The sequence below is a fragment of the Lactuca virosa genome, chromosome 1 (genome assembly GCF_052849685.1).
Source record: "Lactuca virosa cultivar CGN04683 chromosome 1, Lactuca_virosa_CGN04683_v6, whole genome shotgun sequence".
Lineage (NCBI taxonomy): Eukaryota > Viridiplantae > Streptophyta > Magnoliopsida > Asterales > Asteraceae > Lactuca > Lactuca virosa.
The window spans coordinates 103,910,652-103,925,385 of NC_136426.1; positions in this window are offsets into that span (position 1 = coordinate 103,910,652).

The window sequence follows — 14,734 nt, forward strand, 5'->3', positions numbered from 1 at the left end:
GAAAAGACCGATTTTGTTTATGCTTTATAAAATCAGAGTATCTCTTTTTAATAAAAATGTTGCGGAATTTGTTCCCAGAAAAACATGATAAATACATTATCAAAAGCATTTATGAAGAAATGTATTTTTATTCCTTTTAAAACCTTGGGATGTCATCGTCAATATAGAAACATAAGCATAAACAGAACTTACATTCATTTACAGTAGTGATCTACATCTCCTTAATCTCTCGGTGTAATGTAACTTCATATCGACCCCTGTGATACAAATAAACTGAGTGGGTCAGGTTGGGAAACCTGGTGAGTACATAGGGTTTTCAACCCACAACAATATAATTATTATGTTAATCATCAAACAATTAACCCAATTATCCATCCCCATTATCTTCTTTACTCTTAAGGATTTACCTTACGAATCATCTATCGTGCATTCGTTCATTTCGAAGCCCATTGCTTCCAGGGTTTACATGATAGGCACTAAGTTCATAGCTGCCAATGCTCGTTCGTAAAGCACTAATTCCATAGCTGCTAAAGTTCATTCATCGGGTACTAAATCCATAGCTACCAGTGTTTATCTAATAGGTACTAAGTCCATAGCTACCAATGTTTATCTAACAGGTACTAAGTCCATAGCTACCAACGTTTATCTAACAGGTACTAAGTCCATAGCTACCAACGTTTATCTAACAGGTACTAAGTCCATAGCTACCAACGTTTATCTAACAGGTACTAAGTCCATAGCTACCAATGTTTATTCGATAGGCACTAAGTCCATAGCTGCCGATGTTATTTGTTAGGCACTAAGTCTATAGCTGCCAATGTTCACTCATATCATCTTTCATCTCTCATCATTCATCTACCCATGTTTTACCCAACATATTCGTAGATATAAAATACATATACAGTTTAAATTATTTAAAACATGTATAGAATCGTTCATCCATCATAGATATCAAGAACACAGATAATATGCACACATAGCACGTAATTTATATTAAATACTTCATATCTATGTGTAAGATGAAAGTAACTATGCACTCACTTGAAAAGGTGGTGACTCGGCACTCGAACAGCACTTCGTTATCTCAAAATAATTTTCCCTCGACAAAACCTAGTATCAATACCACTAGGGTTTAGTCTAACGTTAACCGCGACTAATTAACAGTCTAGCTATTATTATTATTATATAAGCGTTAAACAACACTCTATATAACTCATAATAATAGCCCAAATAATTATTTTAAGGACCTAATAACATTACTATAATTATTTAAAAGCTATATTAAAAATTTCATAGGCGTAGCTCACTTACAGCGGATTTTAAAGAAAACCGGGCTTCGCTTGGAGCAGCGTTTCCGAACCGAAAGACCCTTTTTCTCGGGACTCCGGGAGCCTCGGGGCTTCCTTCGGGTACTAGGGGGTTTACCTAGGCTTAGGGGGGTTAGGGAGCTAGAGAGAGAACCTAGAGAGAGAAAGAAAGGTTGAATTTGGTGTGAAAAATGAGCTGCCTTCACAGCCCTTTTATAGCAGGCGAGGCTGCTGAACGCGTTGCGTTCCTTTTATCTACGCGGGGCGTAGCTTCGGTCGTACAACAGGTGGCACTCTACTGATGGAGCGACGTAGACCCTCTCGGAACCGTAGAAGACAGCTCTACGTGCAGCGTTCCCCTTCGGACGCGAGGTGTTCCTCGGACGCGCTGCGTTCTTCTTGTACGCGCTGCGCTTCCGAGCCAGGTGTCCGAATCCGAAGCGAGTACCCTGATCATCAACGGAGGGCTGGGATCGCGCCACGTCATCGCTCTTGCCACAGACTTCGCAAATTCGAGTACCATTTTCAAAAATTCGTATCTTTCGTATACGAGCTCCGTTTTCGGCGTTCTTTATATCCACGCGTAGGCGGGAACGTACTCTACAACTTTCGTTTAGACTCCGTCGGCTAATTTTGACTTTATTTTAAATGTTATATTTTTAACAGGCCGGGACAGGATTGGTCCGTTAAAAATTCATAACTCCTTCATCCGACGTCCGTTTTCGCCTGTCTTTTTATCGTTACACTACCATTTAACTAGATCTTCGATTCCCGTTTAGGTTGTGTCGGCTAAAAACTGCTCGATCTAATATTCGAACTTCGGGCTGTACACTGCTAAGTCGAAACTTCGAAAAATCATAACTTCCTCATACGAAGTCAGATTTGGGCGTTCTTTTTTTTTTGTATGTTCTCGGTTTAACGTATATTACAACTTTGGTTTAGATTACTAAGGCCAAAAAGTCTTCTATCGTAAATTCACTATTTACGTCTCCCGGTGCCGTGCCGGTTTTGCCGTAAAACTTCGACGGGTCATAACTTCTTCGTTATAACTCGGATTTCGGCGTTCTTTATATGTACGGAACCCTTGAGACATATTCTATAACTTGGTTAAGATTATTTATTCTAAATAATCTTTTGTCGAAAGGTCGTTTTCGACCCCTATTATCTTTAAATTGACTAGCCCGGATCTACGGGCGTTACATATTCTGACCCTAGTGGCCATATCAAATTGAGTCCAACTACGATGAGTATGTTACTTGGTTTAGAGAACCAAGTTCAATGTAGCATCTGACTTAAGCCAGAAGATTGAAATAAAAGATAATCAAAGCGATCAGTAGAGGTATCGCGATAGTTGCTTGTTGCTAGAAATGCTACCTTTTAAGGCGTGATTAGAACATGAAGGAAGGTATAGTTTGTTCTGGAATTTGACTCTAAGAGACCTGAGTCTAAGCGTTGCAACATGTGATGATAGGTCATTAGAATATGACACATCGGTCCATTGTAGTTATAAAAGAACTTATTTTAAGTTTGTTAAGAAGAAGAAGCAGTCTCCATTAAGGATCGAGATAGTGACTTGAAGGTCATAATTTGGAGTCTAACGTGAGATAGGGAGCAGGTGCAAGATCGAGCACCGCCTGCAGTTAAGGAGTCCAAGAGTTAAATACTCATTCGAAGCAACATAGAAGTTACGGTTATTACCTAGGATGAAGAGTTAACGTAGGGAGTCATTATACAAGCCCTGTTTCGTTGATGATTCCGGGACGTAATCATCCTAAGGGGAGATAATTGTAACGCCCGTAGATCCGGGCTAGTCAATTTAGAGACAATGAGCATCAAAAATGAGTTTTTGATGGAAGATTATTTAGAAGGAGTGATCTTAACCAAGTTGTATAATATGTCACAAGGGTTCCGTACATATAAAGAATGCCGAAATCCGAGTTATAACGAACAAGTTATGACCCGTCGAAGTTTCGCGACAAAACCGACACGGCACTACGCGACGTAAATAGTGAATTTACGATAGAGGACTTTTTGGCCTTAGTGATCTAAACAAAAGTTTTAGTATACGTTAAACCGAGAGCGTGCATAAAAAGAACGCCCAAATCTGACTTCGTATGAGGAAGTTATGATTTTTCTAAGATTTGGCCTAGCAGTGCACGACCCAAAACTCGAATTTTAGATCGAGCGGTTTTTGGCCAATGCGACCTAAATTAGAATTGAAGATCTCATTAATAGGAACTCAACGACAAAAAGACAGACGAAAACGGAGTCAGTGTGTAGAAGTTATGAATTTTACGCGGACATTTAACAGTGTAGTCACCTTCTACTGTTAAATTTAAGATCGGTCGAGAACTAGCCGACGGAGTCAAAAGGAAAGTTGTAGATATTATTTTTACCTACGCGTGGATATAAAGAACGTCAAAAACGGAGCTCGTATGCGAAAGTTACAAATTTTAGAAGTCGGAAGTGTGCTGTGCGAAAATGGGTGATGTGGCACAATCTTGGCCATTGCTTTCTCCCCAAGTCTTGCCACCAGATGGTGACATGTGGCACCAAGTTCAACCATATTTCACCCTATAAATAGAACCTCTCCCACCCTCATTTTCTTCACACCTTTCCCATTCTTTCTTCTCTCTACTCTCTCTCTAAACCTCCCAAAAAAAACTCCCCTAGCGCTAGAAGAAAGCCCCAGAGCGCTCGACGGCTCCGAGAAGAAGAGCTTCCGGCTCGGAAGTCCTGCTCCTACAGAGCCCGACTTCTATCCAAACCCCCTCGTAGGTAAGATATGCCCACCTAATTTTTAATATAACTTTTATTTAAATATAGTAACGTTATTAGGACCTTATAATAATTATTTGAGCTATTATTATGGGTTATATAAGTGTCGTTACAATATCTTTTTAACTACTCGCGGTACAGGTAATCTGGTTTAAAGGGCCGCATAGGGTTGTTGGATTTCAGAAGTGTTATATGCCAAAATGGTCCTGCCCTCCGGTGTTTTATGTTTGGCTCCTGTCTGTACATAGTGGTTGGAAAATATTGTTTAAACGCTTATATAATACTAATAATAATGCTAAGACTAATAATTAGTCACGGTAAATATTAGACTAAAATTTAGTGATAATAATGCTAGGTTTCGTCGAAGGAAAATAGAATCGTTAAAAGTGAAGCGCTGCCCGAGTTTGGAATCATCACTTTAACAAGTGAGTGCATAGTTATTTTTATCTTACACATAGATATGAAGTATTTTATATAAATTACGTGCTATGTGTGCATATTATTTGAATACTTGCTTTCTATGCTGGATGAACGATTTTATACATGTTTTAAATAATTTAAATTGTATATGTATTTTATATCTACGAATATGTTGGGTAAAACATGGGTAGATGAATGATGAGAGATGAAAGATGATATGAGTGAACATTGGCAGCTATAGACTTAGTGCGTAACAAATAACATAGACAACTATGGACTTAGTACCTATCGAATAAACATTGGTAGCTATGGACTTAGTACCTGTTAGATAAACGTTGGTAGCTATGGACTTAGTACATGTTAAATAAACGTTGGTAGCTATGGATTTAGTACCTCTTAGCTGAACACTGGTAGCTATGGATTTAGTACCCGATGAATAAACTTTAGCAGCTATGGAATTAGTGCTTTACGAACAAGCATTGGTAGCTATGGACTTAGTGCCTATCACATAAACCCTGGAAGCAATGGGCTTCGAAATGAACGAATGCAGGATAGATGATTCTTAGGGTAGATCCTTAAGAGTAAGGAAGATAATGGGGATGGGTAATTGGGTGGATTGTTTGATGTTTAAACATAATAATTATATTATTGTGGGTTGAAAACCCTATGTACTCACCAGGTTTCCCAACCTGACCCACTCAAACTTATTTGTATCACAGGTGTCGATATGAAGCTACTTTACACGGAGGGATTTAAAAGAGATGTAGATCACTAGTGTAAATGAATGTAAGATCTGTTTATGCTTATGTTTCTGTATTGACGATGACATCCTAAATGCTTTAAAATGGATAAAAATACATTTCTTCGGAAATGCTTTGATAACGTATTTATCATGTTTTTCTGGGAACAAATTCCGCAACATTTCTATTAAAAGAGGTACTCTGATTTTTATAAAGCATTAAAAAAATCGGTCTTTTCTGGCCGTGGAAATGGGGATGTCACAGATTGTCCCATGTACCATTCCCAAAGAGTCTATATGTTTCTATTGCCAAGAGAAGGGGCATTGGTTGTGAAGCTGCCCTGACTACCTGAAAGATCTGAGAAAAGGTAGAATCGAAAAGTTTGACTCTACTTCAAGTAATCTACTGTCTAACTCTATTAAGTTCCTAATTGTTGATTCTTAATACATGATGTGACAAGGTTGCATTTTTATGTTTTGTAGGATCATGCAAAGGGAAGGAAGCTTAAAGGAAGAGTATGTTGAATCTGATCGCGAAGATGGATTTCAATCGCATGGTTCGAAGATCAGATTTTTTGAGCTGCTGCTTAAGACTTGTGATAGATTGCTAGGAAATATGTAATACCATAGGTTTCATTTGTAATTGCATTATAAGGAAACGTTTTTCCGCATTTTATAAATAAATAAAATTTTGTTTTTATTTTATTATATCTCCTTACAATGGCATTTATGAAAAATTGATGTTTGTATGTTTCTAATGTTAGCAATATGGATTTGATTCTTTCGTTTATGGTAGTGTCAAAATTTACCAAATAAGGAAAGATTCTCATCACCCAAGTTTCAATTGGACAGAAACTTGGAATCATGCAAGTTGTATTGTATAATGAGTGAGAATTTTCATCTTTGGTAAATTAAGACTAATTCCTTGTACACATGTATATGTGAGTCAAGTGAAGGACTAGGGGATCGGGTACACTGGGTGTGCGCTGGTCAGGTCCACCAGAAAGAACGATAAGACTATTCGTCATGATTTACTAAAGTTTAGTAAACATGGTTATGCTTACAAGTTTAAGTATAATTCTGAAACATTGGAAAAGGCTCAATGTATGGCAGAATGAATGAGAAGAATCAAATTAGGCAGAAAGATAAAAAGTTTCTCCAATCTGAAAAGATGGGAGAGTACTTTAGAATCGTGTTTTATGGTCATCTTAACGGTTATGGAAAACCATATCACAATTGATCCTCTAAGGATATCTTAGTGCATTCATATGGCTAAGAAGAAGGATCGTGAATTGTTGAAATGGTTAAATGAAGAAGATGAGTCATACTTCGTTCCCAAAACAAGTCTTAGCGTCATACTCCAAGATTGTAACTCGAGTGACATAATATTAAGAAAGGTTTATAACACTTGTCAAATGTAGAGTAATATGTTTTCTACTGTTGTACATTTGAAATTGGTAAGTTGTGATGTCTTGGTAACGACAAAGACCAACTAAGGCCAATGGTGTGAATGTAAGGGTAAATAGAGTTGTAATCAGTCGAAGGGTTTCATGTCTTCGAATGTACTGAGTCTTCGTATCTTATGTAATCTATTTTACTAGGGCATTGTATTCAAAGCTTAACGCATAGTCCTTAGTATATTTTTTGTACGCTTTCCTCTCCTATAAATAGGAGTGTTTACTAGAGTCATGAATACGAGTCTTTACAGTATTGTCATTTGTACTCTGTAAAACTTGAGAGCGTAATAGAGCTGAAACAAGATCATATTTACATCTGTGTTCAAATCTCACAATCCTACTTTGATCATTAAACTCTGATTCATTTCATACTCGATTCTTTGCTTCATCAATTGGTATCAGAGCAGGAATCATATCCCTGATCTGGTTTTCATCTTTTCAAAAGTTTTTAAATCAATTTTTTGGTTTAAGAAATTCCGCAATTTTTTAAAGTGAAAAATTCATTGGATCTAAGTCTGTGATTCGATTATGCACTTGAATCATTGAATCGAGTGTTCTGCTAGTGATTCTGATTTGAATCATATAGTTTGTTGTCAAATTCTCAAAGTTTCTTCAAAAATTCTCAAGGATTTATTCCGTACATCAATGGCGTCTTTCAATCTTAATTCCATGACTTCATTTTCTCATCTTCTAGGATCATCCACCAAAATCCCTATGCTAATCCCTGAGTATTACGATCAATGGGCTGATCGTATGCAGGATTATCTCAACGGATTGGATGAAGAACTGTGGAATTGCATTTCTGGCAATCTCAATCCACCAACGAATGTTCAACCAATTGGATCATCTTCTGGAAGTTCTGAAGTTGAGAATCAGTCTGATCGTCTGAAAAAGCTAGAGAAGAGATGCATAAGAGAGCTAAGAGGTGCTTTGCATCCTGTTGTTTACAACTATGTGAGGAGTTGTACAACTGCAAAGGAGATCTGGAACATTCTCAAGGAGAAATTTCAGGGGAGTGAGAAGACAAAAGTTAACTCTGTGAAGCAATGCTTAGTGGAACTGAAGGACTTCAAACAGAAAGATGGTGAAACGATTGAAGTTTACTATGATCGTCTTAATGAATTAATCTATCGATGCAATCGATATGGTATCACCAGATCAGCCATGAAGTTCAATTTAATTTTTGTTATGGGTCTTCGTAAGGAGTGGCGTAGTGTGAGCATGATGGTTAAGAATCAACAGAGCTTTGATACGTCAACTTTGAATGACTTGAATAATCAGCTGAAGTCTCATGAAAGCGAAGTGAACGAAATTGCTGAAGAATCGAAGGCAAGTTTGGGAGGTCCACTAGCTTTGGTTTCGAAGATCTCTGAAAGGGAAGTTGAGAAAGATGTTTCAGATGAAGACGAAGGGTTCATCATGAATTCAGATGATGAGGCGATTGCTTTCTATTCAAACAATCGTGTGAAAAAGTTCTTCAAAAAGCCATTCAATCCGAAGGCAAAGTCATCTGAGACAAAAGGGAATTTTATGAGTAAAAGTGTTGGGGATGAGAAGAAGAAGGAAGAGAAGAAAGATACGAAGTTTGTTGAGGGAAAAACAGAGAAGAAGTTGAAAGGAGATGCTGGGATTGATTGTCATTATTGCAACGGGGCTAATCATTTAGCTAATGATTGCATGCTGAGGAAGAAAGATTAGAAAAAGAATAAGACGAAGGATGAAGCATACTATGTGGAAAAGTTAGAGGAGGTGCGTGCGAAGGCAAAGAATCTTTCATTAGTTGCTCGTGGTGAACAAGAAGAAGATGGAACTTATCAAATTTGGTCATCTGGATCAGATGATGAGGAGATGCGAAATCCAACCCATGGAGCAATGTTTGCAAAGATGGAAGAAGAATCAGATGAGGAGGCATACGAAGTTCATGGGAGATGCTTCGTATCAAAAGTCGCTGACAAATCTCCGATGACCACGAAGGTACGTAATATTCTTGAATCTTTCAATATTCCAGTACATGCTTATAATTCTGAATTAGTATCTTTCGATGAAACTGTTACTTATTTTGATTCAATTGTGGTATCTGCTAGCAATGAGGCTAAGAAGTTGTCTATGCAGTTGCTAGAGACACAGAAGAAACTAGATTCGAAAATTACTAAGATAGATTGTTTAGAACTTCAAATAACTAATATCATGGTTGATAGGGATAATTTGTCTAGTGAATCTAAACTGTTGTTAGCTCAGAGGAACATTTACTGTAATTCGGCTAAAAGATTGTATGGGAAATTAACTGAACTACATCATTCGTGCGAAATCAGTAAAGAACAACAAAGAAAATTGCTGCCATTTTTAGCTTATGAAAGAGCTACGGTAGATAACATTTCGTATGACTGTGAAAAAGAAATAGCTGATTTTAACAAAGTTCTGAATGATAAGTATAGATATGGAATAGTCAAAGTAGATGAATGTCTTGATTCAACTGAATTGGTTAAAATTGTAAATGACACTTTGACTAAGTCTGAACAAATTCACATCTTGAAAAAGACTGAGAATTCAACATCTGATTCTCAATCTAATTTTGCTGATATTGAGGATAATTCTGACAGTATTAGTGAAATCAGTGATATTGAGGATGTTGATTGTTCTCAGTTGTCTATTATAAATGTTGCATCATCATTTAAAGGAAAAGAAAAAGGTAAGGATTTGTTGGTTGAGATTGACACTGATCAACCCTCAACTTCGAAAGTTTGTGATGAGGACTTTGTGGAAGTCAGAGACAGCCAAACAGATGATAGTGATGATGAGAAAGAAGAGAAACAAACAAAGAAAAAGGAAGTTACAAAGGAAAAAGAAATTCCTCGTATAGTTGTTGACCAAGTGTATGGAGATACACAAAAGTTCGAAAAAGTGCTGACTGAACAAGGTGCTCATTACCTAGAAGCGAATACGGTGGTTTACCCGATTTTCAAGTGTACTGATGATGTTGTTTCTCCAAACCAAGTCTTCGTAACTACTGGAAATGTTGAAAATATCAAACCCGAATTAAAGAAGTTAGTTGAGGAGGATAATTCAAAAACAACTGATGAAGGCTTTTTCGCAAATCAAAACACAGTTGAAAACAACTTAACAAAGAATTCGTATGTGTTTCAACGACAAAAACCATAAAGCCAATGGGTTGAAAAATCAAAAATTGAAAAAGAAAATACAAAACATGTTGAAAAGGAAAATGAAAAAGTTGTCAAACTAAAGTCTAAGGAATTTAAAGATCAAATTGACAAATTTTCGAAGGAAAACAACATTTCAAAACGACAAGCAAGAAAGAAAATATTTTGGCAAAATGTTGAGTCTCAAAAGATGTCTGAATCACAATCAACCAAAAATGTTTTCAAAGCTAAAAATTCCTCTTTTTCAACAAAAACCCAACATTCATCTCAATCAACTCATACAAGGTCTGAAGTGAATAAGCAACCAAAGTTTTCGAAAGTTTCTGACACTAACAAATCAAGAGCATTTTCAAATAAATCTAATTCAAATCAACAAGTCTTTCAAAATCAACATTTTAAATCAACTGTTGATACATCATATGCTCATTCTTCTCTAACAAATCCCAAAGTTGATTTTGTTCCTCAAAAGCCAAATTTTCCTAATCATACGAAGAAACAAACACTAAAGGCTTCGCATGAAAAAGGCATAACTTCAAGGAAAAATATAGATCACTGGCTCGAAGGACGAGGAAAAGTTTATCAATCCAACAAATACTCAGAAAAACAAATCAACAAAGCTTATGACAAGTATGTCAATACTTCTTCGAATGGAAGTTCATCCTCAAAAGATTCGAACATCTCCATCAAAGCTTGGAGACCAGTCACAAAAGCGAAGACAGTTCAGTCACAAACTCAAAATGCGAAGGGTAAAGTCAGTGTACATCCGAAACCAACAAAATCTTATGTTTCGGTTCCTACAAATGATAATGTGGACATTATTGATAGTCTCAAAACTAAAGTTTGTGTCTGGGTCAAAAATTCTTCATTTAATTCCATGTTGAAATCTAATTTCCAAGGACCCAAAAAGTCTTGGGTACCTAAAATTTTCCACTGATTGTAGGTACTATGTGACGACCAATATGATAACAAGTGGTACATTGATAGTGGTTGCTCTCGTCACATGACTGGGAAGAAGGAAAATTTACGAGATTTTCGAAGTCTCAAAAATGCAGGAGTAGTAAAATTTAGGAACAATAAAAAATGTCAAGTTAAAGGATATGGGAAGATCACAAATGGACAATTCACAGTGAATCGTGTTGCATATGTTGAAGGTCTCCAACATAACTTGATAAGTGTTTCTCAACTTGTTGTGGGCACTGGCAATCAAGTTCTCTTTAACGAAGAAGGAAGTATTATTTCGAATGTCAACACAAACGAAGTGTTACTGAAATCCAAAAGGAAAGGTGACATGTTCACTCTGGACATCAATCCTATTGTAGGCAAACCTGTTGTATGCCTTCTTTCGAAAGCCACATCTGATCTAAGCTGGCTATGGCATCGAAGACTTTCACATCTCAACTTTCGAAACATCAATAAACTGGTGGTACAAGATCTGGTAAGAGGTTTACATGTACTTAAATTTGATAATGATTCTTTATGTGCAGCTTGTGAAGTTGGCAAACAACATAAACAAGGTCATCCAATTACGATAGATTCGAAAATTGTTGCACCTCTAGAGCTTTTACATATTGATTTGTGTGGTCCTTCGACTGTTTCAACTCTCAACAAGAAACAGTACATTTTAGTTATTGTTGATGATTTTTCCAGATTTACGTGGGTTTATTTTCTCAGGCTTAAATCCGAAGTTGCACAAATCATGATTGATTTTATCAAAAAGATGGAAATAACATTAAAGAAGATTGTTCGAAAAATCAAGAGTGATCATGGAACTGAATTTAAGAACAATGTTCTTGATTCATTTTTGGTGGACAAAGGGATTTCGCATAATTTTTCATCTCCATACACACCACAACAAAATGGTGTTGTAGAACGAAGGAATCGCTCACTGTGCGAAGCAGCAAGAACCATGTTGGCATATGCGAATTTACCTCAATATCTTTGGGCTGAGGCAATATCCACTGCATGTTTTACTCAGAACAGATCTTTCATACACAGGCGTTTTAATATTACACCATACGAAATTCTGAATAATCGTAAACCTAATGTGAAATTCTTTCATGTTTTCGGATGTAGGTGCTTTATTATGAATCTCAAGGATCATCTTTCGAAATTTCAAGCAAAAGCTGATGAAGGGATTTTTCTTGGATACTCGCACAATTCTGTCGCATATCGTGTGTTAAATAAGCGAACACGAAAAGTGGAAGAAACTTTCAATCTCACATTCGATGATTACTATGTTAAACAAAATCAGCATAAATTTGCAAATCATCCAATTTTACAAGAAACACAAGTTGAAACTGAATCTTTACAAATGGATGATATTGATTATGATTTGATTTTTGGAATTTCAGATCATGCAGTCGATGCTGAAATTCATGCTCCTGATAATCACATACCCGAATTTGCGAAGTTTACTGATGAATCATCATCAACTTCTCAAGAAATAAACGAAAGAATACAAAACAATCCAGTGGAGGGGGAGCACTTGGATTCGAATACTTTTGATAATGATGAGCATTCTTTCGAGGGGGAGAAAGAAACATTAAATGATGATGTTGAGGGGGAGCATAATGTTGAGGGGGAGCATATAGAAAATATTGAAAATAATAATGATTTTGATGATGTTTGTTCGATTGCAGGTTCTGAGAATGATGATATATACGAAGATGCACCTTTGGACTTTGATCCAGCATATCCACCAATGGAAAAATGGACAAGAGATCATCCGAAGGATCAAGTAATTGGGAATCCACAAGAGGGAGTTTTAACAAGAGCTCAAATTCGTGCAAAGAATGAGGTATTGAATACTCATCAAGAATTTTGCATGTTCAATGTTTTCATATCTAAAATTAAACCAAAAACAATTAAGGTTGCAATGGAACACTCAGATTGGGTTGTTGCAATGCAATCCGAATTGTCTGAATTCGAACGAAACAAGGTTTGGAGATTAATTCCTAAACCTGAAAATGTTTCGATTGTCGGGTTAAAATGGATTTTCAAAAATAAAACTGACAAAGATGGAAACATTGTTCGAAACAAAGCCAGACTTGTTGTTAAAGGATATTCACAACAAGAAGGAATCAACTATGAAGAAACTTTTGCCCCTGTCGCAAGACTCGAGGCTGTTCGAATATTTCTGGCTTATGCAGCTCATAAAGATTTTGATGTTTATCAAATGGACGTGAAGTGTGCATTCTTAAATGGAGAGCTTGAAGAGACTGTTTATGTGGAACAACCTCCAGGTTTTATTAACGAAGAATATCCAAATCATGTTTATATTTTAGATAAGGCAGTTTATGGTTTAAAACAAGCACCAAGAGCATGGTATGCCACTCTTACTTCGTTTTTGAAACAATCTAAATTTAAACAAGGATCTGTTGACCCCATATTATTGTTGGATTAGTGTCTAAGTCCATAACTATTTTGGTATGTACTTGACCCGATGGTGCATGGTCCTTTTGGGTTGCCTTCACCAAAGCAACTTGATAGGATGAACTATGGAGAAAAAGGATTAAATATGATTTATTAATATATTATGAGAATAATATATTAAAGGAGAAATCATATTGTTTAATTAATATTAGTCAAGAATTAATTGGTAATTAGTTTTGTGGCTAAAAGAGATTAATTAAACTTAAGGGACTAGAACTGTCAATTGTATGATAGTTGAATATTGAGCTAATGGACTACATATTAAAGGGGTGGACGAATTCTATGGGGAAACCCATTAGAAATCGTCCAAAGCCCTTAAGGAAAGGAGTCCATGGGTTGCTTAGGGCTTAAGCATCCAAATTAGGGTTTCCTTGTTAGATAACCCTAATAGCCTCACTATATATAGAGCCCTTATGCCTCAAAAACGTGGACAAGCTTCCTTCTAGGGTTTCCATACGTTTTTGAGAGCCTCCTTCTCTTCTCTTCTTCATCCTCTTGCTCTTGGTGTTTGTGAACCATTAGAGGAGTGACATTTGTGACTCTAAGCTTTCTAAAGTCATTACAAGAAGGATTTGAGATTGTTATTGCTACATAACAATCAAGGTATGATCTAAACCCTAATTCATATGTTAATATTGATTATCACATGCTAGATCTAGGGTTTAAAGTCTTGGATGAATGCATGTACAATAGAGAAACCTAGATCCAAGCATTAGGGTTTGTATGAGCACATAGGATGTTCTTATGGCTTAAACCCATCAGTGGTATCAGAGCCTTGATTGGTTTCTATTGTATTGATGCCTTGGTTATTTGTTCAAGCTTCAAAATCGATTTTTTGGCTCCCTGACTGATGAACTCGGCGAGTTCCAATGTGGACTCGGCGAGTTGCTCCAACTCGGCGAGTCCATAGAGGAACTCGGCGAGTTCGAGCGTCAGAAAGAGGGAAATTCGGGATTTCTTGCTGTTTTGCTTGAGGATACTTGCCTTAATTGTTTTGGATCTTTAATATTCGAATTTTATCTTATATTTGAGGATATCCTTGATTAAACAAAAGATAATTACCAATTGATTAGATAATAACTTCCTTATATGATTAAAGATTAATTATTTGTATTAATTGGGTAACTTATCTTGCAAGAAATTGAATTTAGGTCAAATTTAGATAATCATTAAATTAATTGTTTAATTTAAATTATTTGCTATTTGATCCTTGTGTTTTTGAAATGTTTCAAATACTTGCCCTCAAGTTTTGGAATTTAAATTTTGATTAAAAGGTTTGATTTGAAATATTTAAATTCTAAACCCTAATGTTTTGAAATGTTTCAAAACTTGCCCTCAAGTTTTGGAATTTAAAAGTTGATTAAAAGTTTAATTTAGAAATGTTAAATTCTAAAACCTTAGTATTGTTTTGAAAAGTTCAATTCACACCCTTATGGTTTTATT